The 21,532-nt window shown below is 37.9% G+C and overlaps 2 long non-coding RNA genes across 2 annotated transcripts; one reads left to right on the top strand and one right to left on the bottom strand.

Moving 5' to 3' along the window:
* Positions 1-4,374: 4,374 nt before the first annotated feature.
* LOC134669989 (uncharacterized) lies at positions 4,375-13,064 on the bottom strand. The gene is made up of 3 exons (XR_010098999.1): positions 11,866-13,064; positions 7,679-7,867; positions 4,375-5,115 (listed from the first exon to the last, which is right to left on the bottom strand). It is a non-coding gene; the product is annotated as an uncharacterized LOC134669989 (long non-coding RNA).
* Positions 13,065-13,144: 80 nt separating this feature from the next.
* Positions 13,145-20,626, top strand: LOC134669988 (uncharacterized). Its single transcript, XR_010098998.1, has 3 exons — positions 13,145-13,624; positions 15,945-16,133; positions 20,078-20,626. It is a non-coding gene; the product is annotated as an uncharacterized LOC134669988 (long non-coding RNA).
* Positions 20,627-21,532: the final 906 nt, after the last annotated feature.

Genomic DNA, 21,532 nt, shown 5'->3' with positions numbered 1-21,532 from the left:
CTATTAACATTGAATCAAGCGGTCAAAAATTCAAGAAACTAAACAAACAATGGCGACTGTGTGAACACCACAGGCCACGGTACGCCACGATTCCTTTGAAGTGTGCCAAAAAACCGACAACTCCCCGATTGCTCACCACGGCTGATACAACTGACGGCAGTCGTCCGCCATTGCATACCATAGCATAGCCCCCTGTACACAATGGCCAGGGTGTGGCATGGCCCATCCTTCACTGTGTACTGGGGCCTTTATGTAATTTCGTCATTATATATAACGAAATCGTCTAGATCCCGAAAAACCGGCCAAGTTATTGTTTATTAAATAAAACACACCTATGTGACGTAGGGTGGTTCACGTTTGTATGGGAAAAATTCAAACTCTAGCTAGAAGAAGCGCCACCCTCTCATTTTGTTACACTTTTTCTGTTGACTAAATATGCCAAGTTTTGTAATCTTATCTCAACTACAAGGGGGTGCTCAAACACTTTGAAATTTTTCAAAGTTGTATGAAATTAAAAAAAATCAAGTTATTATTTTTTTGAGTTTTATGTACATAATAGTTTTCACATTATTTGAAAGTGTGATTTAAAAGTTATTTGGTGAAAACCCATTTTTATTTATATTTTTAGTGATTTTTTAGGTGAAATTCTAAAAATCTTACTTTTCGAAAAATTATAAAAAATAGAATTAAAACTGTTTTTCTACTTAAAAACTTATAAATCACATGTGCAAATAATGTGAAAACAGATACTTAAATAAAAATCTGAATAATAAATACTTCTGTTGTTTGGTTTTCATACAACATACAAAATTTTCAAAGTGGTTGAGCACCCCCTTGTAGTTGAGATAAAATTACGAAACTTGGTGTATTTTATCAGCATAATAAGTGTAACAAAATAAGGGGATGGCCCGTCGGAAAATAAAAAAAAATGTTTTTTGAACCACCCTAATGTGACGTCCCACAGGTAAAGGTACCTTATGGCGGTTGGCGCTTACGCTATTATTAACGCCGCTCCAATATTATTGCGGCGCCATGCGACGTAATCGCCAGCCGCCATAAGGTACCTTTTGCCGTGGAACGTCACCTATATTCTTGTTCAAATACTAAACGGTTCGTTTTTTTTTAAATAAATAAATACTAAATATGTAACATTTGACGTTTTTTGAGTACCAAATCTTGACATCCGCATCCGCATCCGCGGATGTGAGGCTTTAAATATCCGCATCCGCGGATGTCATAAAAAATCTGCATCCGCAACATACCTGGTTCGCATCAAGGCGACTGTGCGAGACAATTTTAAGGGGCCCTGGTCCTGACCGTGTCTCCACAATAAAACAACTCACTGCAACTACAAAATATATTTTTCCACCAAAACTTACATCTTTATATCATGACAACTAAATCTCTTCTCTTCTTGTTTTTATTCAGTTGTTTCTTATCATAGATAATAATAGAGTAAAAAGGAACCTAAAGAGTTTTTATACATCTAAATATACTCAACTTGTGTTCGGTTATGAACAGCGACCCTCATCGCACATATATATGTCTTATTGCTCGTTTTCGGGCCAAGTCTTGAAACCAGGACCTAACATTGGTTACGCGACCTCTTAAAAGGTGTTCTTCCACTCAACGCGGTGTGTTGCTAGGTCTTTCCATGAGTTGCAGTTCTTTATTGTTAAACGCAATCATATTACGCTTTACGCTTACGTGATCCCAACGGTGATGTTCAATGTTCATGGCAGCCAACGTGTTAAAAGATTAGCCTGCCAGGCTTTCCAGTTATATTAGGCTATATTGGTGTGCATATAAGTGAAACAACGACATATGTGCAACGTCTTGTAATATATTGATAATGATAGTAAATATATTTATGGAAGCATAGATTAAGTACATTTAATGTAGGCAATGACTAATGACATTCATTTATACAAATTAATAATAAAAATATCATTTAAAGTATATAATTATGGTCCTATTTTCCCGCACTAGTGCGTAAAATAGCACTTTTCGTGCGTATGTCAAAAGCTTAAAGGGCCATGTACTGTAAAACGTTGTACGATACACGTGCGAATAGGTAATTTGCAAATCGTGTGGATTTAAAACACTCCCTTCGGTCGTGTTTTAATTTATCGCCACTCGTTCGAATTTCCTCTTTTCCGCACTTGTATCGTAAATATTAAATAACTATTCGCCGCCCTAGGCCCCAGGCCCTGTATAGCCGCCTCTTTCAATAGCACTTGAAAGAGGGTTCTATGAGGTTCATGTTGTTCTAACTAAACAGTGATAGTGATACGTTTCAGCACTAGAACATTATATTTTTCACCACACCTACTCGGAAAGGCTCACTTAGCACTTCAAAAACTGATAGCAAAGTTGCATTTTATTCACATGTGAGGCAAAGTAATCAAATGCAAATTTTTAGTTGTTTTCTTATGTTTGCCGGTAGAACTGACTTTTATGATGATTTTGGATGATAAATATTTAATAGGTAACATTAATTTGGATTTGATTTTGTTTGATATTTTACATTTAATATTTGCTTCGGGTCGGTGTGGTGAATGATTTTGTGTTTCACTCGGGAGCAAATTTTGTTTAACCCTCGCAACGCTCAAGATTCCATTTTTTTAACCACTCGCTACGCTATCGGTTCAATTTTGGAATCTTTCGCTTGCTCGGGTATCAATATTAGCACGAGCGATTGAACAACAAGGTTGCCCCCGAGTGAGCGGGCGCGGGCGCGGGGGCGGCTGCTCGCGCGGCGGGCGGGGGCCTGACTGAGGGCTGTTGACATGAATCGCGAATATATAACGTGTTATATGTTTACCATAGCTTAATATTAGAATGCTGCAAGTGTATATTTGCAAGTGTAAATATGCTTAACAAATTATTTAAAAATATTAATCAATAATTATCATGATAGTATTAAGGTTCAAATCTATGTAACGGCTCATACGAGTTAACATGTTTTGGTAATGTATTTAGGACGATCGACCACCTCGATGTAGACGAGTTGAATCTTACTTAATACTATCACGATACGGGATACGGATTTAAAGGACATTGTTGCTTTAGCACGTGGCTAGGTATAATAGAGGTAGGTACGGGAGCTAAACCGCCCGTAGGTATAAAAGAATTAATGGTTTTTGTTAAAAGCTTAGGGTCTTAGGCGTAAAAATAAGGCATAGGTATATACTATAATAGTAGATGCAAATAATCCAATTAGCTCCAGGATGGTAGTGTAATATGTGGTTCGTATACTTCGTATGCGTGCATGTGCCTCCATCAATTGGTTGAACAAGACAGATTCGAACTGTCGACCTCCGTCTGTGGTGATGTGAAGAGCATCAAGCATGCCAAACCGAGAAATCTACCAAAACCAAACCAATCTACTAAAAGTTTGCAAAGCTAACCGTTTCTACTACTGTTTTAACATTGTTCTATTGATAAATTACTTGGCTATCGGCTACCATAGTATTTGCGGATTCCTGAATTCGACGCCACTTTTATTCTACACGTCGTGAAAAATATTGCGGCGTCGATTTTGGCGTCCTTTGTGTGACGTAACCCAAAAAAAAAAATACATACATTTTCTTCATTTTGTGTTACATTCTTTCATATTTTTGTGAATATTCCATTGTGTTACCTACACTTTTTTGCAATTCACTCGTTTACGGGTTTTACTAGTGCTGCACTCTGGCAACAGAACATTGTATTCTCTATCGCCATAATTTGTGACGTTTTCAACCAAAAGGTTAACATTGTCGGTTGTCGACGAGGCTGATTTCAAATTGAAGTTTTATGGAAATAGCGCCTTATTGACAACAAATAATAAGAACCCATTTGGTTGAAAATGATACATTTATCCCTATTAACATAATTTAGCCATAATTTCATGAAAGCATTTTTCAGCTTTAGATGTGCATATTGCAGTCATGCACATCTAAAGCTGAAAAATACAGACTTATAATTCGAAATGTAATAAGTGACTTAGGAACATATTCCGATTGATCAAACTTTAATTATTCTATGTGCGGCAATTAGCACTGTACGTAAATACATACCTATTTCGAAAATTTAACCGGCCATATGTAAGTACTTACTGCAACTACAAAACGTTGTGCGAATAGTTAAGGTGGTTCGCTTTCCATACAAAAAACAATTGCGTTATATTAAGTAATTACACACTATTAGGTACTTATGTAATTGTTTTTTTGTATGGAAAGCGAACCACCTTAATTGCCAACGAGAGGCGATAAATTGAAACACGATCTATAGGTCAGGAAATGAATGCTCAAAAAACGTTGTAGAGGGAAATGCTAGGAACACAGTTTTTGACTCCGTAACTTTGTTTGGACTATAACTAGTCTACCCCCCAGCACCGGGGCTACAGCCGGGGACTTTTGATATGTTCACCTCCTAACTAGTCCAAACAAAGTTACGTAGTCAAAAATTGTGTTCCTAGCATTTCCCTCTATAACTTCTTATTGCTTGGCCTACTAAGGGAGTTCTACTTTTCGAACATGTATGTTTGGGACTGCTTCTAACTCGACCTAGAGATACTATTTTCTTGCGCATGATTGCCAGAAAACTTCTAGCTTCGCAAAACATGCCGGATGCACTACATCTACGAGGTAAGCCCAACAGCATTCTGAATGCATTGTTATACTGCACTTTTAATGCATTGTAGGCTCGCTTCGTATAGTTAACCCACAGGCCACTCGAGTAAAAGGAATGGCAATATGCTCTAAAGAGCGTTGTACCTTGACATTACTGATATTATGAACATAAAAGGTTTACATTTGCTCCATGTGAAGCTGTTGGAGGAAAGAAAATAATAAAACTCATGAACTTTCCTTTTCAATATTTTACTGACAGGTGAATAGGTTCTAAAAATGTAGTGCAATTTCCTTTACCTTCGTATTTTCACGGATACGTCCGAACGTCTCATATATGCTACTTGTATTTCAGTCAATACAAACAGTACTGAGGCGAGGTTGACTAAAGTAGCTTTTATACCTAACTATTCGTATCTTCCCCTGCAATTGGCGACTCACACGAAGACGTCAGTCGTCAGGCGACTCAGCAGAGACTCATTCTGGCTGCTTGTATCAGCTCCTGAAATTTGAGAATAATTATATTTAGAATATTTGTTTAAAATGATTTTATCAGTGCAACATGAACTTTAATTCACTTTTATAACTTTCCTGGCTTATTTTATATAGGCCCTACATACATAGATGTCGCTAGAAATAGGTACGTAACTTTTCTGAAAACCTAAATGTTAAATGTTTTAAAATTATGCCTGCTTATATGACCTTGTATTATCGTAGTTTATATAAACTGATATGTCGTTTTTACAAACACTCCCTCAGTGGACTTGTTGTACAAAGTAGCAACAAAGGTCTTTCAAATTCTGAAAGTGTCATTACGGGATTGTCCATATGAGTATGACACCAACGAAACGGCCAAGCCGTACTGTTTGACCAAGATGTTGGCTTTATACTGTTAGAGCTTATAAAGTTAAGAGTAAAAGTCTTGGTACCTACTACGGGATCTGATAACTTTTTAGTGTAAAAGCTTTATGCAACTAGTCTTGGCAACACTTTACATTAAATGTTTTGGTGGGTTGTTCTAACCTCAAAAGTAGTAAGGTTGTCTGGAAGAGATCGCTTTTTAGCGATAAGACCGCCTGTTGTTTAATCTCTTCCTCCTGTATTATTTGTATTGTTTTCTGTAATGAGGTGTGCAATAAAGAGTATTTGTATTGTATTGTAGTATACTGTAATTGAGGTAATTTGAAAAAAAAACCGGCCAAGTGCGAGTCGGGCTCGCGTTCCAAGGGTTCCGTATATTACACAATTTTTAACAATCAGTGCCGGATTAAGATATTTTGATGCTTTAAGCATTTCTAGACCATGGTGCCCCCTCTCCCTAGGGTCATCAAGATTACATTGATTTTTTTTGGTAAATTGAGAGAAGTTCAATGCCGCATTACAGCTGAGAATGGAAATCAGTCACATCATTTTATCACGAAAATTGACAGTGCCGTTGCAGTAATGTTGCAACAGAGTACCTAATACTGCTGCAGTCGCCACCCGAATGTCACCTTTATCATATCTAAGAAACTGATTGAAACGCGAGCGAAGCGAGCGCGAAAATTTTTCGATATAAAAACGCAATATGATAGAAAGTTGTACATTTTTACTTTTAGTATGGAAATCAGTCACATCATTTTATCACGGAAGTTTTAATCATTTTTTATCATTTTATTTGCGATAAAAAAGGTTATATACAAGTTGTTTCTGTAAAATTATACATTTTTAAGTCCCATCTTTCTTAACTGACTATGCAGCATGCAAATTTTAGTGTAATATATACCTAACTTAACCTACTTAAACTAGTTTAATACAAATTAATTATCAACAACAATAGAAATAAAAATACACTGTCAATTATGAAATAATAATATATCATGTATCTATCTCAAACAAAACCACTTCAATTAACATAATTTAAAAACTAGATTGTTGATTTACAAGGTATTCATTAATAGAATAAAATGTCGAAGACAGCAGCCATTGAAAAAGTGCTCTTTTAAATTTACTATTGGGCAATTCTCTTATGTTGTTGGGTAACTTATTAAATATATTGACACACATAGCACACACATAACAATTTTTCTTATAAGTGGCAGTTCTTTGCATTTTATTTATGACCAGCCTGTTAGTGTTCCTAGTATTTCTTAGGAATACTTCGTTGGCTGTTTTAAACAGGTCTATATTTAACTTAACTAAGTTGACAGTACTTTGCAACAGAGTAATGTTGCTGCAGTCGTCACCCGAATGTCACCTTTGTCATACCTTAGAAAGTTATTGAAAAGGCGAGCGAAGCGAGCGCGAAAATGTTTCGATATAAAAAACGCAATTTTACTTTTAGTCCGAACCAGGCCCGAATCCTGGCATTTTGGTGCTCCCCCCTGAACGTGGTGCCCTAAGCACGTGCTTGTTTTGCTTATTGGTTAATCCGGCACTGTTAACAATGTATTTTTTATGTGAAACGTGAGTGAAATCTAACACTTTAAACTCTCGCGTTTTGTACATATATTTAATTACACAAACGGGTCTACCGCGTTTGGACGCGCGTTTGGTTGGCGTTTGTGGGTTTGTTGGGACGTCAGTCTTTCCGTGACCACAGCTGGTGCAACTCAGCTGAAACGTCGGAATTAAAGGTAAAAACAATGAAATTATATCGCGGTAGATCCGTTTGTGTAATTAAATATGTGATTGAAATCTCTTTAAAAAATCCGTAGGGGTCGGATCTAAAACTGTAATTAAGTCCGACTCACGCTTGACCCCCATGTTTAAAATTAATTTGTTTACGTTACATGTCCATATTTGGGTCACAAACTTACATATGTGTACCAAATTTCAACTTGATTGGTCCAGTAGTTCCGGAGAAAATCGGCTGTGACAGACGGACAGACAGACAGACTGACAGACAGACGCACGAGTGATCCTATAAGGGTTCCGTTTTTTCCTTTTGAGGTACGGAACCCTAAAAAGGACTATAATTATTAAAATCATTTAAATTAATTAAGGTAAATGTGTGGAAGACTGTCAGGTAAGACGACAAGCTCTTTCAATCCTTCAACTCTTGCACTTGTGCATTCTCTACTTACAGAAGTTTTGTAGAGCAGAATAAGCGAATCCATGTAAATGTAGTGTAGGGACGCTCGGCAGGAAGCAGGTGGGCTGTCGATCACGTGTTGCGTTCATTCAGCCCAATTCCCTAGCGTTGGAGCTGCAGCTAGGTTACTGTCCCGGCGGCATTAAGTGCCACACCATTCTCCTCGAATCTTCTTGTTTTCCTGCAGAACAGAAGAACATCTTTAAGTTCGTTTTATTTCAGTGTGTCTTTACCGAATGTATTATATCGCGGTGCCGCATACATGAATTACATGATAAGTTCACCTTTGTACTAATGATGTGTGTTCTTTCATGTTTTATGTTTCTTTTTGTACAAGGACTATACCAAACAAATTTAAGAATATCCACAGATGGCTCAAAAACAAATGAAGGGACCGGATGTGGTGTCTTCTCGGAGGACCTGAACATATACATCTCAAAACCCCTGGGTTACACTGGGAACACAATACGGTATTCCAAGCTGAATGTGTAGGAATAATGGAAGCTTGCGATGCGATAAAAAGACGAGAAGTAAAACAAGAAAATATACTAATATTGATTTAAACTTTCACGATTATTAAACATTATCAAACTGCACAACGGGACTTAATCGCGTATTTAAGTTTTAAGATTTACCTCCGACGTTTCGAGGACGGCGTTGTCCCCGTGGTCTCGGAGAAGACTGGCTCAAGTTGACATCAACATCTTCTAGCCGCGCGAGTTTTTCGAACTACCCGCACTTGGTCTTGTTTATCAGTTTGAACGTTTTGCGCACTAGGGATGTCACTCTGTCGACACACAACACTAACGATATTCGATTTATCGACTGTCGATATTCGTTTCCGCTTACATTTACTAATGACTGGATTCCATGTGGATGAGATCTTAAAACCCTCGTCCCGATTAAAATTGCAATGTTGAGCATTTGCTGGAGTCAGGACCAAACCACTGGATTGAGCTGCATAACCCTAAAATCCTCTCCACGGATCGCCATTTCTACAGTAGAAAAGTGCGGGAAGCCATTGAAATCAAAAAACATTGCAATTTTAATCGGGACGAGGGTTTTAAGATCTCATCCACATGGAATCCAGTCATTAGTAAATGTAAGCGGAAACGAATATCGACAGTCGATAAATCGAATATCGTTAGTGTTGTGTGTCGACAGAGTGACATCCCTAGTGCGCAAAACGTTCAAACTGATAAACAAGACCAAGTGCGGGTAGTTCGAAAAACTCGCGCGGCTAGAAGATGTTGATGTCAACTTGAGCCAGTCTTCTCCGAGACCACGGGGACAACGCCGTCCTCGAAACGTCGGAGGTAAATCTTAAAACTTAAATACGCGATTAAGTCCCGTTGTGCAGTTTGATAATACTAATATTGTCAGACAGTAAATCAGTACTGCAAGCACTAGGTAGCTACAAACTTACATCGGAACTCATACTTGAATGACATCGAGGCCTCACTGAAGTGAGCAAAGAAGGCAACAAAGTAACAGTATAATGGATAAAGGGGCATAGTGGATCAAGAGGAAACGATGCAGCGGATGAACTGGCCAGGAAAAGTTCAGAAACCAGCTTCACAATAAGTTGTTGTTGTTATCCTAAGGCACCCCAGAGGTGCAAAAGGGCCTTCACAAGCTCGCGCCACGCCTTCCTATCTTCAGCGACTGCTCTGGCCTCGCTCCAGCTCAACCCGACCGCTCGTAGTTCATTTGTGACGGACCGCTGCCAAGAGTGTCACAATAAGTACTGGACTAAAATGAACACCTGTAGGCAGACCAAAGAACAAAACTACAAGCTTACACCAAAATATTACTAAAAACACCCAGACACCAACTACGCAAAATAGTAGGATTAATCACAGGACATAACAGACTAATCCAGCGGTCGGCAACCTTTTAGCAGCCAAGGACCAAATAGTAGTTACCGAAGTTGATGCGGGCCGCACTTTGTTAATATTTATGACTTTATCAGACATTGTCGTTTGTCAATATTACATACAAAATAGCCTAGGAGGCACGCGGGGTGCAAGTGAGAGGTTCGCGGGCCGTTTGTTGCCGACCGCTGCACTAATCAAACACCTACATAATATGGGTAAAACAGACAGCCCCATGTCACAGGGCGGACACGCCATACATCAAAACTCGTTTGCGTGTATATGTGTGAACGGCACGTCTGTACACGCGTCATTGTGTGAGTAAGTCGCTTAGGGCTAATATTTACATGTTTTAGAGTTCACGGAGCGTTATCGTTGTACTCGTAACGTAAATCAAACATTTTTATTCCTAAAATTAAAGAAACAAACATAATTTACAAGATGGTATTTTCTCCTAGATCCTTGCTATAATAAACTGTTCTATTCACAGGTCACAGCTAATATTATTTGAACGTATATGCGAACTCACCCGTAACCCGTAAAGGCCGTAAAATATTACGTAAAGTATGGTGCGGCAATAAATTACCAAAAATGTCATGTCGAATTGTCGATACACAATTAGCGTGGACTAAATATAAATAATTACAAAACGCTACTTTTTAATATATGTATAATAAAAATAAATGTTCTTTATTTCGTGAATTTGAAAAACAACCATACATCGCAAAATACTTCGGCATTTTGAACGTTGCGTCATCGCGCCGCGGCGTTGCTAGCCGAACTGAGAGTATGTCAGGAGTCCGTCAGAACTCAGTCGCGGGGCGAGGTAATCCGAGTCGGGGCGGGGCGGTGCGTGTCCTTATTCTGTGCCCATGTGCAGAGTGTGCATGGAAGAAGAAGAAACAGTAAAGCATATTCTCCTACACTGTAGGTAGAAGGTAGAAGTATACAGGAACCAATACCTAGGGACTCCGTGCACATTGAAGGAGGCAGTTAGCGACCTGAAGACACTGCTAGGTGTCATGGAGGAGCTGGGGCCACCCCATAAACACAATTTTTTTGCTCTTAAGTAGTAATTTTTGATGGTGTTTGACCCATTGATCAGTGACTCAGTCTCAGTTTTTCTGATAAACAGCTGTCTTAATGGACTCACCAATATGTTTTGCAGAAACCTGCACCTTGTAGCATACACCTTGTTTTCTCAGTCAATCTCAATATAAATAAATATATTGGGACATTTTTACACAAAAGATAAGATAAAAGATAAAAAATAGTTTATTCAAGTAGGCATATTACAATGCGCTTATGAACGTCAAATAAACCTTTACCGGCTCCAACCGTACACCTCTGCCCCGAGAAGATTTAAATCCCCCCTCAATTGGAGGAGGGTATCCCAATCTGGGACCGGCAACAAACTCGGCGGGACACATCTTTTCAAAACATTATTACATCTTATAATTAACATGCATTACGAGTAATTAAGAAAAATACAATTTAAATTACTATAGAATTCATGCAATTATACTCAGTGAGTACATAACTTTATAGAATTTGATATAAAAAATAAACATATATGTACATGAAATCACAAATACGTAGCTCTTTCAGAAAACATATCAAATCTTACAAAAGGAAAATAAATTAAAATCAATAAAAGAAATGAGAATACATATTATATGAATCTGACTGATTGTTATGAGATGCTTTCATACAATTTGATGTGCTTTCTTACCTGAGCTGAGTCACCTTTAACTCTACACATAATTGACCAAGTCCCACGGTAAGCTCAAGAAGGCATGTGTTGTGGGCACCCAGACAACAATATAATTATTCAATATACAAATATCTGTCTCATCAAACAAATAAATTCCCTAACCAGGATTTCAACCCAGAACCATCAGCTTCACCGGCAGGGTCACTAGGCCAGACTGGTTGTCAAATATAACCAAGATATTCTTTTGAACAAACTGCCATGTCACTGCTGGTTTCAATCTGTGCCCTTCATAATCTACATACTTACTGCTGTCTGTCTCTCATGCAGTCTAAAAAAATTAAGTGTGGGGTACAAACTTTGTGTCGGTCGAAAGTCGAAACCCTCTTGCCTTATCTCCTGATCCACCTTTCAATACTGGTCATCACTCAAGTAATTTTCCAAATTTCTGGGAATACTTCTAGCTCGAGACAGAGGTTAAATATGTGCCATAGCGGCTCCGCCAGCACCATGCTGTACAGTCCATACGCACGAGGGAATACCATGCGGACACGAAGATTTTTTTAGCTTAAGTTGTTGAATTGCGGCACTTACCTCCAACTTCGGCTTCTCCATTAATTAATATTTTTTCAGTACCTCGTACCTCTACTGAGTCTACTGTTTCTTTTTTTATTAGAATTCATTTTATTGTATTTGTCAAAGAGCATATAATCACTACGTTTTAAGAGTCGGCACTCTCGAACAATCCTCGAACCGAATTATGAACGTACATATCCCAACACACCAAATACAGGCTTAAAGATCTCGCATCCAGGCCATAATTGTTAAAAAAAGAAAAACCACACAATACTACCAACACAAAAAAAAACAACGCTAGGGCTCGACACTTCCAGTACCTACTGTTTATCGATATCGATAAATGTGCGATACGTGCTGCTGTATTTACCTACTGTACTACCTATTAATAAAATAAAAGAACATTATATATATATAAACAATTTTATTTTACATGATAAAAATAACATAGTTTATTATTCAAGTAGGCATATTACAATATGCTGAATTCGCGCGCATTCTTTTTTAATCTGGTCCCTTTTTATTGAAGGCACTGGATGGAGAATGATTTCCACAAATGAACTTGTTTCCATTCAGCTTTTGAATAGGTAAATAAATACGCCAAATCCTCATTTCCTTTTCCTCAGCTTTGCCCATAATCGACATCTGAAATAAAGAGATTATCGATAAAATTGGTCGTACACTATTCGTGTCATAGGTTACTTAGTTTTTTACTTAAAAATACTTTATTCACAAAATATTTTCGTTTTAATCATGGATTGTACACGACTAAAACTAATTAAATTAGTAACTGTTAACGACTCAAAGTAAAAAATGAAAATATTGCATACAAACATCAGTTTACCGACCTGTTCGGATCAAGTTGGAAATTTGGCCAAAAATGCGTCAGTAGTTAGTCTTCTTACACACCCACTACAAACTTCACATTTCCTTAAAGATTTGGCCCCCATTTAAATAACAGCTAAAGTTATTTTACCAATTACAATAAAAAATAACCACGTATTTCCACGTTCACGACAATTCAAATGACGTTTGACGTTTTACTACCAATCATACCAACCTAAAGAAAAGTAAGTATAATACGTCTATGTTAAAAACAAGTATGGTATGTGCCACCAAAATGCAACAGCAGTCATTTTAATTCGATAAGATTATTTCTATGCCTCAATGTTGGTAACAAGGGCTTTCATAATTTATCAAAGTATGGGGTGTCGATGGGCTGGTATTTGGGGAGCCACTAATGTACGACCAAATAATGCTCAACCCAAGAATGTACAGCCCAATAATAGGCGTCCATGGTGGACGCGTATTATTGGGCTGTACATTCCTGGGTTGAGCATTCTCGGGCCGCGCAATATTGGTCCGGGGCGATAATACGAAGCCACTCTTTTCACAGGGCAATAATGTACGACCCCATAATTCGCGTCCAATAATTTGAGTCCCTTGGCTTTCAATTATTGGGCTGCGCATTATTGGTACAGGTCGAGAAAGCCCGACCCAATAATGTACGACCCAATAATAGGAAGCCAAAAACCAGAGAGATTCTTTTTTTTAAGGGAGCTGTCAAAATTAGTAGGGACGTTCTGACATTAGCTCTTGACAATTTAAAAATAATCGGTTTTTTCTAGTGCCATCTTTCAGTGACATTGACAGTATTGTATTGACAGTTGTTGGTTTACAAATACAATAAAATGAATTCTAATAAAAGAAACAGTAGACTCAGTAGAGGTACGAGGTACTGAAAAAATATTAATTAATGGAGAAGCCGAAGTTGGAGGTAAGTGCCGCAATTCAACAACTTAAGCTAAAAAAATCTTCGTGTCCGCATGGTATTCCCTCGTGCGTATGGACTGTACAGCATGGTGCTGGCGGAGCCGCTATGGCACATATTTAACCTCTGTCTCGAGCTAGAAGTATTCCCAGAAATTTGGAAAATTACTTGAGTGATGACCAGTATTGAAAGGTGGATCAGGAGATAAGGCAAGAGGGTTTCGACTTTCGACCGACACAAAGTTTGTACCCCACACTTAATTTTTTTAGACTGCATGAGAGACAGACAGCAGTAAGTATGTAGATTATGAAGGGCACAGATTGAAACCAGCAGTGACATGGCAGTTTGTTCAAAAGAATATCTTGGTTATATTTGACAACCAGTCTGGCCTAGTGGGTGCCTAGCCTAGTGACCCTGCCGGTGAAGCTGATGGTTCTGGGTTCAAATCCTGGTTAGGGAATTTATTTGTTTGATGAGACAGATATTTGTATATTGAATAATTATATTGTTGTCTGGGTGCCCACAACACAAGCCTTCTTGAGCTTACCGTGGGACTTGGTCAATTTGTGTAAAAATGTCCCAATATATTTATTTATATTGAGATTGACTGAGAAAACAAGGTGTATGCTACAAGGTGGAGGTTTCTGCAAAACATATTGGTGAGTCCATTAAGACAGCTGTTTATCAGAAAAACTGAGACTGGGTCACTGATCAATGGGTCAAACACCATCAAAAACTACTACTTAAGAGCAAAAACAATTGTGTTTATGGGGTGGCCCCAGCTCCTCCATGACACCTAGCAGTGTCTTCAGGTCGCTAACTGCCTCCTTCAATGTGCACGGAGTCCCTAGGTATTGGTTCCTGTATACTTCTACCTTCTACCTACAGTGTAGGAGAATATGCTTTACTGTTTCTTCTTCTTCCATGCACACTCTGCACGTGAGGCTGTCTGTTTTACCCATATTATGTAGGTGTTTGATTAGTGCAGCGGTCGGCAACAAGCGGCCCGCGAACCTCTCACTTGCACCCCGCGTGCCTCCTAGGCTATTTTGTATGTAATATTGACAAACAACAATGTCTGATAAAGTCATAAATATTAACAAAGTGCGGCCCGCATCAACTTCGGTAACTACTATTTGGTCCTTGGCTGCTAAAAGGTTGCCGACCGCTGGATTAGTCTGTTATGACCTGTGATTAATCCTACTATTTTGCGTAGTTGGTGTGAAATGAAATGAAATGAATGAAATGAAATGAAATGAAAAATTTATTGATAACAATTTGTTACATGTCTTTTTTTCCATATAAGTACTAGTATTGGTCTAGTATTCTATGTGCATATACCTGTAAACATAATCCAAATTATATAAATAAAATTAATCGTTAAAATTTGCAATATATCGAAATTATTATTAACAATGAGAATGTAATTTATATCGGTACTATACAAATGTCACGCCTGTATTAATTATTAAATTACTAATGGAATATTAAAAAACTCACTGTAATCGTAAAACGTGTCTGGGTGTTTTTAGTAATATTTTGGTGTAAGCTTGTAGTTTTGTTCTTTGGTCTGCCTACAGGTGTTCATTTTAGTCCAGTACTTATTGTGACACTCTTGGCAGCAGTCCGTCACAAATGAACTACGAGCGGTCGGGTTGAGCTGGAGCGAGGCCAGAGTGGTCGCTGAAGATAGGAAGGCGTGGCGCGAGCTTGTGAAGGCCCTTTGCACCTCTGGGGTGCCTTAGGACAACAACAACAACAACAACTTATTGTGAAGCTGGTTTCTGAACCTTTCCTGGCCAGTTCATCCGCTGCATCGTTTCCTCTTGATCCACTATGCCCCTTTATCCATTATACTGTTACTTTGTTGCCTTCTTTGCTCACTTCAGTGAGGCCTCGATGTCATTCAAGTATGAGTTCCGATGTAAGTTTGTAGCTACCTAGTGCGTGCAGTACTGATTTACTGTCTGACAGTATTAGTATATTTTCTTGTTTTACTTCTCGTCTTTTTATCGCTTTGCAAGCTTCCATTATTCCTACACATTCAGCTTAGTGTAACCCAGGGGTTTTGAGATGTATATGTTCAGGTCCTCCGAGAAGACACCACATCCGGTCCCTTCATTTGTTTTTGAGCCATCTGTGGATATTCTTAAATTTGTTTGGTATAGTCCTTGTACAAAAAGAAACATAAAACATGAAAGAACACACATCATTAGTACAAAGGCGAACTTATCATGTAATTCATGTATGCGGCACCGCGATATAATACATTCGGTAAAGACACACTGAAAGAAAACGAACTTAAAGATGTTCTTCTGTTCTGCAGGAAAACAAGAAGATTCGAGGAGAATGGTGTGGCACTTAATGCCGCCGGGACAGTAACCTAGCTGCAGCTCCAACTCTAGGGAATTGGGCTGAATGAACGCAACACGTGATCGACAGCCCACCTGCTTCCTGCCGAGCGTCCCTACACTACATCTACATGGATTCGCTTATTCTGCTCTACAAAACTTCTGTAAGTAGAGAATGCACAAGTGCAAGAGTTGAAGGATTGAAAGAGCTTGTCGTCTTACCTGACAGTCTTCCACACATTTACCTTAATTAATTTAAATGATTTTAATAATTATAGTCCTTTTTAGGGTTCCGTACCTCAAAAGGAAAAAACGGAACCCTTATAGGATCACTCGTGCGTCTGTCTGTCAGTCTGTCTCTCTGTCTGTCTGTCCGTCTGTCACAGCCGATTTTCTCCGGAACTACTGGACCAATCAAGTTGAAATTTGGTACACATATGTAAGTTTGTGACCCAAATATGGACATGTAACGTAAACAAATTAATTTTAAACATGGGGGCCACTTTTGGGGGGTAAATGAAAAAATTATAAAAAAAAAATTTCAAATTATATCATGTTACATATCAAATTAAAGAGCTTATTGTAAGGATCTCAAATATATTTTTTTTATAATTTTCGAATAAACAGTTTAGAAGTTATTCAAGAAAATAGGCAAAAAATGACCATTCCCCCCCCCCTTTATCTCCGAAACTACTAAGTCTAAAATTTTGAAAAAAATACATAAAATAGGTCTATACCTATAGATGACAGGAAAACCTATTATAAATGTACAGTCAAGCGTGAGTCGGACTTAATTACAGTTTTAGATCCGACCCCTACGGATTTTTTAAAGAGATTTCAATCACATATTTAATTACACAAACGGGTCTACCGCGATATAATTTCATTGTTTTTACCTTTAATTCCGACGTTTCAGCTGAGTTGCACTAGCTGTGGTCACGGAAAGACTGACGTCCCAACAAACCCACAAACGCCAACCAAACGCGCGTCCAAACGCGGTAGACCCGTTTGTGTAATTAAATATATGTACAAAACGCGAGAGTTTAAAGTGTTAGATTTCACTCACGTTTCACATAAAAAATACATTGTTAACAGTGCCGGATTAACCAATAAGCAAAACAAGCACGTGCTTAGGGCACCACGTTCAGGGGGGAGCACCAAAATGCCAGCATTCGGGCCTGGTTCGGCCTAAAAGTAAAATTGCGTTTTTTATATCGAAACATTTTCGCGCTCGCTTCGCTCGCCTTTTCAATAACTTTCTAAGGTATGACAAAGGTGACATTCGGGTGACGACTGCAGCAACATTACTCTGTTGCAAAGTACTGTCAACTTAGTTAAGTTAAATATAGACCTGTTTAAAACAGCCAACGAAGTATTCCTAAGAAATACTAGGAACACTAACAGGCTGGTCATAAATAAAATGCAAAGAACTGCCACTTTTAAGAAAAATTGTTATGCTATGTGTGTCAATATATTTAATAAGTTACCCAACAACATAAGAGAATTGCCCAATAGTAAATTTAAAAGAGCACTTTTTCAATGGCTGCTGTCTTCGACATTTTATTCTATTAATGAATACCTTGTAAATCAACAATCTAGTTTTTAAATTATGTTAATTGAAGTGGTTTTGTTTGAGATAGATACATGATATATTATTATTTCATAATTGACAGTGTATTTTTATTTCTATTGTTGTTGATAATTAATTTGTATTAAACTAGTTTAAGTAGGTTAAGTTAGGCATATATTACACTAAAATTTGCATGCTGCATAGTCAGTTAAGAAAGATGGGACCTAAAAATGTATAATTTTACAGAAACAACTTGTATATAACCTTTTTTATCGCAAATAAAATGATAAAAAATGATTAAAACTTCCGTGATAAAATGATGTGACTGATTTCCATGCTAAAAGTAAAAATGTACAACTGTCTATCATATTGCGTTTTTATATCGAAAAATTTTCGCGCTCGCTTCGCTCGCGTTTCAATCACTTTCTTAGATATGATAAAGGTGACATTCGGGTGGCGACTGCAGCAGTATTAGGTACTCTGTTGCAACATTACTGCAACGGCACTGTCAATTTTCGTGATAAAATGATGTGACTGATTTCCATTCTCAGCTGTAATGCGGCATTGAACTTCTCTCAATTTACCAAAAAAAATCAATGTAATCTTGATGACCCTAGGGAGAGGGGGCACCATGGTCTAGAAATGCTTAAAGCATCAAAATATCTTAATCCGGCACTGATTATTAAAAATTGTGTAATATACGGAACCCTTGGAACGCGAGCCCGACTCGCACTTGTCCGGTTTTTTTTTTCAGATTACCTCAATTACAGTATACTACAATACAATTCAAATACTCTTTATTGCACACCTCATTACAGAAAACAATACAAATAATACAGGAAGAAGAGATTAAACAACAGGCGGTCTTATCGCTAAAAAGCGATCTCTTCCAGACAACCTTACTACTTTTGAGGTTAGAACAACCCACGAAAACATTTAATGTAAAGTGTTGCCAAGACTAGTTGCATAAAGCTTTTACACTAAAAAAGTTATCAGATCCCGTAGTAGGTACCAAGACTTTTACTCTGTCATTCCTAACTTTATAAGCTCTAACAGTATAAAGCCAACATCTTGGTCAAACAGTACGGCTTGGCCGTTTCGTTGGTGTCATACTCATATGGACAATCCCGTAATGACACTTTCAGAATTTGAAAGACCTTTGTTGCTACTTTGTACAACAAGTCCACTGAGGGAGTGTTTGTAAAAACGACATATCAGTTTATATAAACTACGATAATACAAGGTCATATAAGCAGGCATAATTTTAAAACATTAAACATTTAGGTTTTCAGAAAAGTTACGTACCTATTTCTAGCGACATCTATGTATGTAGGGCCTATATAAAATAAGCCAGGAAAGTTATGAAAGTGAATTAAAGTTCATGTTGCACTGATAAAATCATTTTAAACAAATATTCTAAATACACCGTGAAATTTTAGTGGTTGTTTTCCCGCAACGAAATGATTCAGCTATCGATATACAGTCGATGTGTAATCTTTTTTTTAAATAATGTTAAGAAATGCCAGATTTATAAATGTGTCGAACGAAACTCGAAAGTGACCTAACACCAGTAGTAGCACTGCAGTAGTACCTACCTAATTATTTTGAGTGAATGAAATATAATAACCTAAAAAGTAGTTCCATTTATTTTTCTTTCACACATTTTACGTGCAGTTAGTTTGCAGATCCTTAAAAGTAAACATAACAAGTTAAGATCAAGTTTTTAATGATCAAAAACTTAAACAAACACTTAAACTTCCCGATACCGCAATAATTGTTCGAACTGCAATCCGCCACGTTCAATACACAATCACCTCTGCCCTGTGCATGTGCTGGCGTTTGAAACTGCCCGTGGTTAATAAGCAGCCGCTGTGTTGCGGCGACAATTTGTTCGTCCGTGTGGAACTTGGGGGTTTAAAATCCCCCGAAGACGCAGCGACTGTAAATCGTCCGGTTCCGCGTAAAGTCGCCGGGCGGCGTGGGAGTCGTAGTTAGCCCTAGCGTACAGCTGCACCATCGCGACGTACTCTAAATTAGAATATTCGTAATGTCGATCCATTTTACTAGAAATAGCAGTGATGACATTGACAGGATCTGTTATCACATAGTTTAATAAGCGAAGAGGATGTAATTATTTGATTTACCAAAGTTGACACAAAGTAATGGCAATCATCAAACTAATAAAAAGGTTTTATTTCAACTGTTAATCGTGAAGGAACAGTCTAAGTAAATTTTAATTTCAGTTGTCAAACAGTAAAGCACTCTAGCCTGTTACACAGTTTAAAAAAGAAACATGTGCTTGTTTATTTGTTTATCTGTTTACAATATCGGGAACTGTCGTCGACTTGCAGTTTTAGTGTGTTACTATGGTTTTTCGCTTGTTCGAGTTTAGGTAATTTTTTTGTAATTTTTTTTTTGAAAACAGTTTATTTATAAGTTTGTCTATCGTAATCCGAAAGTACTACCGATAGCAAATCGCCCTGTCGCGGGAAAACAACCACTAAAATTTCACGGTGTATAATTATTCTCAAATTTCAGGAGCTGATACAAGCAGCCAGAATGAGTCTCTGCTGAGTCGCCGGCGCCGGACGTGCGTCGCGCGCCTCGGGCGACTGACGTCTTCGTGTGAGTCGCCAATTGCAGGGGAAGATACGAATAGTTAGGTATAAAAGCTACTTTAGTCAACCTCGCCTCAGTACTGTTTGTATTGACTGAAATACAAGTAGCATATATGAGACGTTCGGACGTATCCGTGAAAATACGAAGGTAAAGGAAATTGCACTACATTTTTAGAACCTATTCACCTGTCAGTAAAATATTGAAAAGGAAAGTTCATGAGTTTTATTATTTTCTTTCCTCCAACAGCTTCACATGGAGCAAATGTAAACCTTTTATGTTAATAATATCAGTAATGTCAAGGTACAACGCTCTTTAGAGCATATTGCCATTCCTTTTACTCGAGTGGCCTGTGGGTTAACTATACGAAGCGAGCCTACGATGCATTAAAAGTGCAGTATAACAATGCATTCAGAATGCTGTTGGGCTTACCTCGTAGATGTAGTGCATCTGGCATGTTTTGCGAAGCTAGAAGTTTTCTGGCAATCATGCGAAAGAAAATAGTATCTCTGCTAGGTCGAGTTAGAAGCAGTCCCAAACATACATGTTCGAAAAGTAGAACTCCCTTAGTAGGCCAAGCAATAAGAAGTTATAGAGGGAAATGCTAGGAACACAATTTTTGACTACGTAACTTTGTTTGGACTAGTTAGGAGGTGAACATATCAAAAGTCCCCGGCTGTAGCCCCGGTGCTGGGGGGTAGACTAGTTATAGTCCAAACAAAGTTACGGAGTCAAAAACTGTGTTCCTAGCATTTCCCTCTACAACGTTTTTTGAGCATTCATTTCCTGACCTATAGATCGTGTTTCAATTTATCGCCTCTCGTTGGCAATTAAGGTGGTTCGCTTTCCATACAAAAAAAACAATTACATAAGTACCTAATAGTGTGTAATTACTTAATATAACGCAATTGTTTTTTGTATGGAAAGCGAACCACCTTAACTATTCGCACAACGTTTTGTAGTTGCAGTAAGTACTTACATATGGCCGGTTAAATTTTCGAAATAGGTATGTATTTACGTACAGTGCTAATTGCCGCACATAGAATAATTAAAGTTTGATCAATCGGAATATGTTCCTAAGTCACTTATTACATTTCGAATTATAAGTCTGTATTTTACAGCTTTAGATGTGCATGACTGCATATGCACATCTAAAGCTGAAAAATGCTTTCATGAAATTATGGCTAAATTATGTTAATAGGGACAAATGTATCATTTTCAACCAAATGGGTTCTTATTATCTGTTGTCAATAAGGCGCTATTTCCATAAAGCTTCAATTTGAAATCAGCCTCGTCGACAACCGACAATGTTAACCTTTTGGTTGAAAACGTCACAAATTATGGCGATAGAGAATACAATGTTCTGTTGCCAGAGTG

This window comes from Cydia fagiglandana, chromosome 13, assembly GCF_963556715.1.
Source record: "Cydia fagiglandana chromosome 13, ilCydFagi1.1, whole genome shotgun sequence".
Taxonomy (NCBI): Eukaryota; Metazoa; Arthropoda; class Insecta; order Lepidoptera; family Tortricidae; genus Cydia; species Cydia fagiglandana.
Note: the sequence above shows the minus strand (reverse complement) of the source record. Positions and strands in the feature narration are given on the sequence as shown.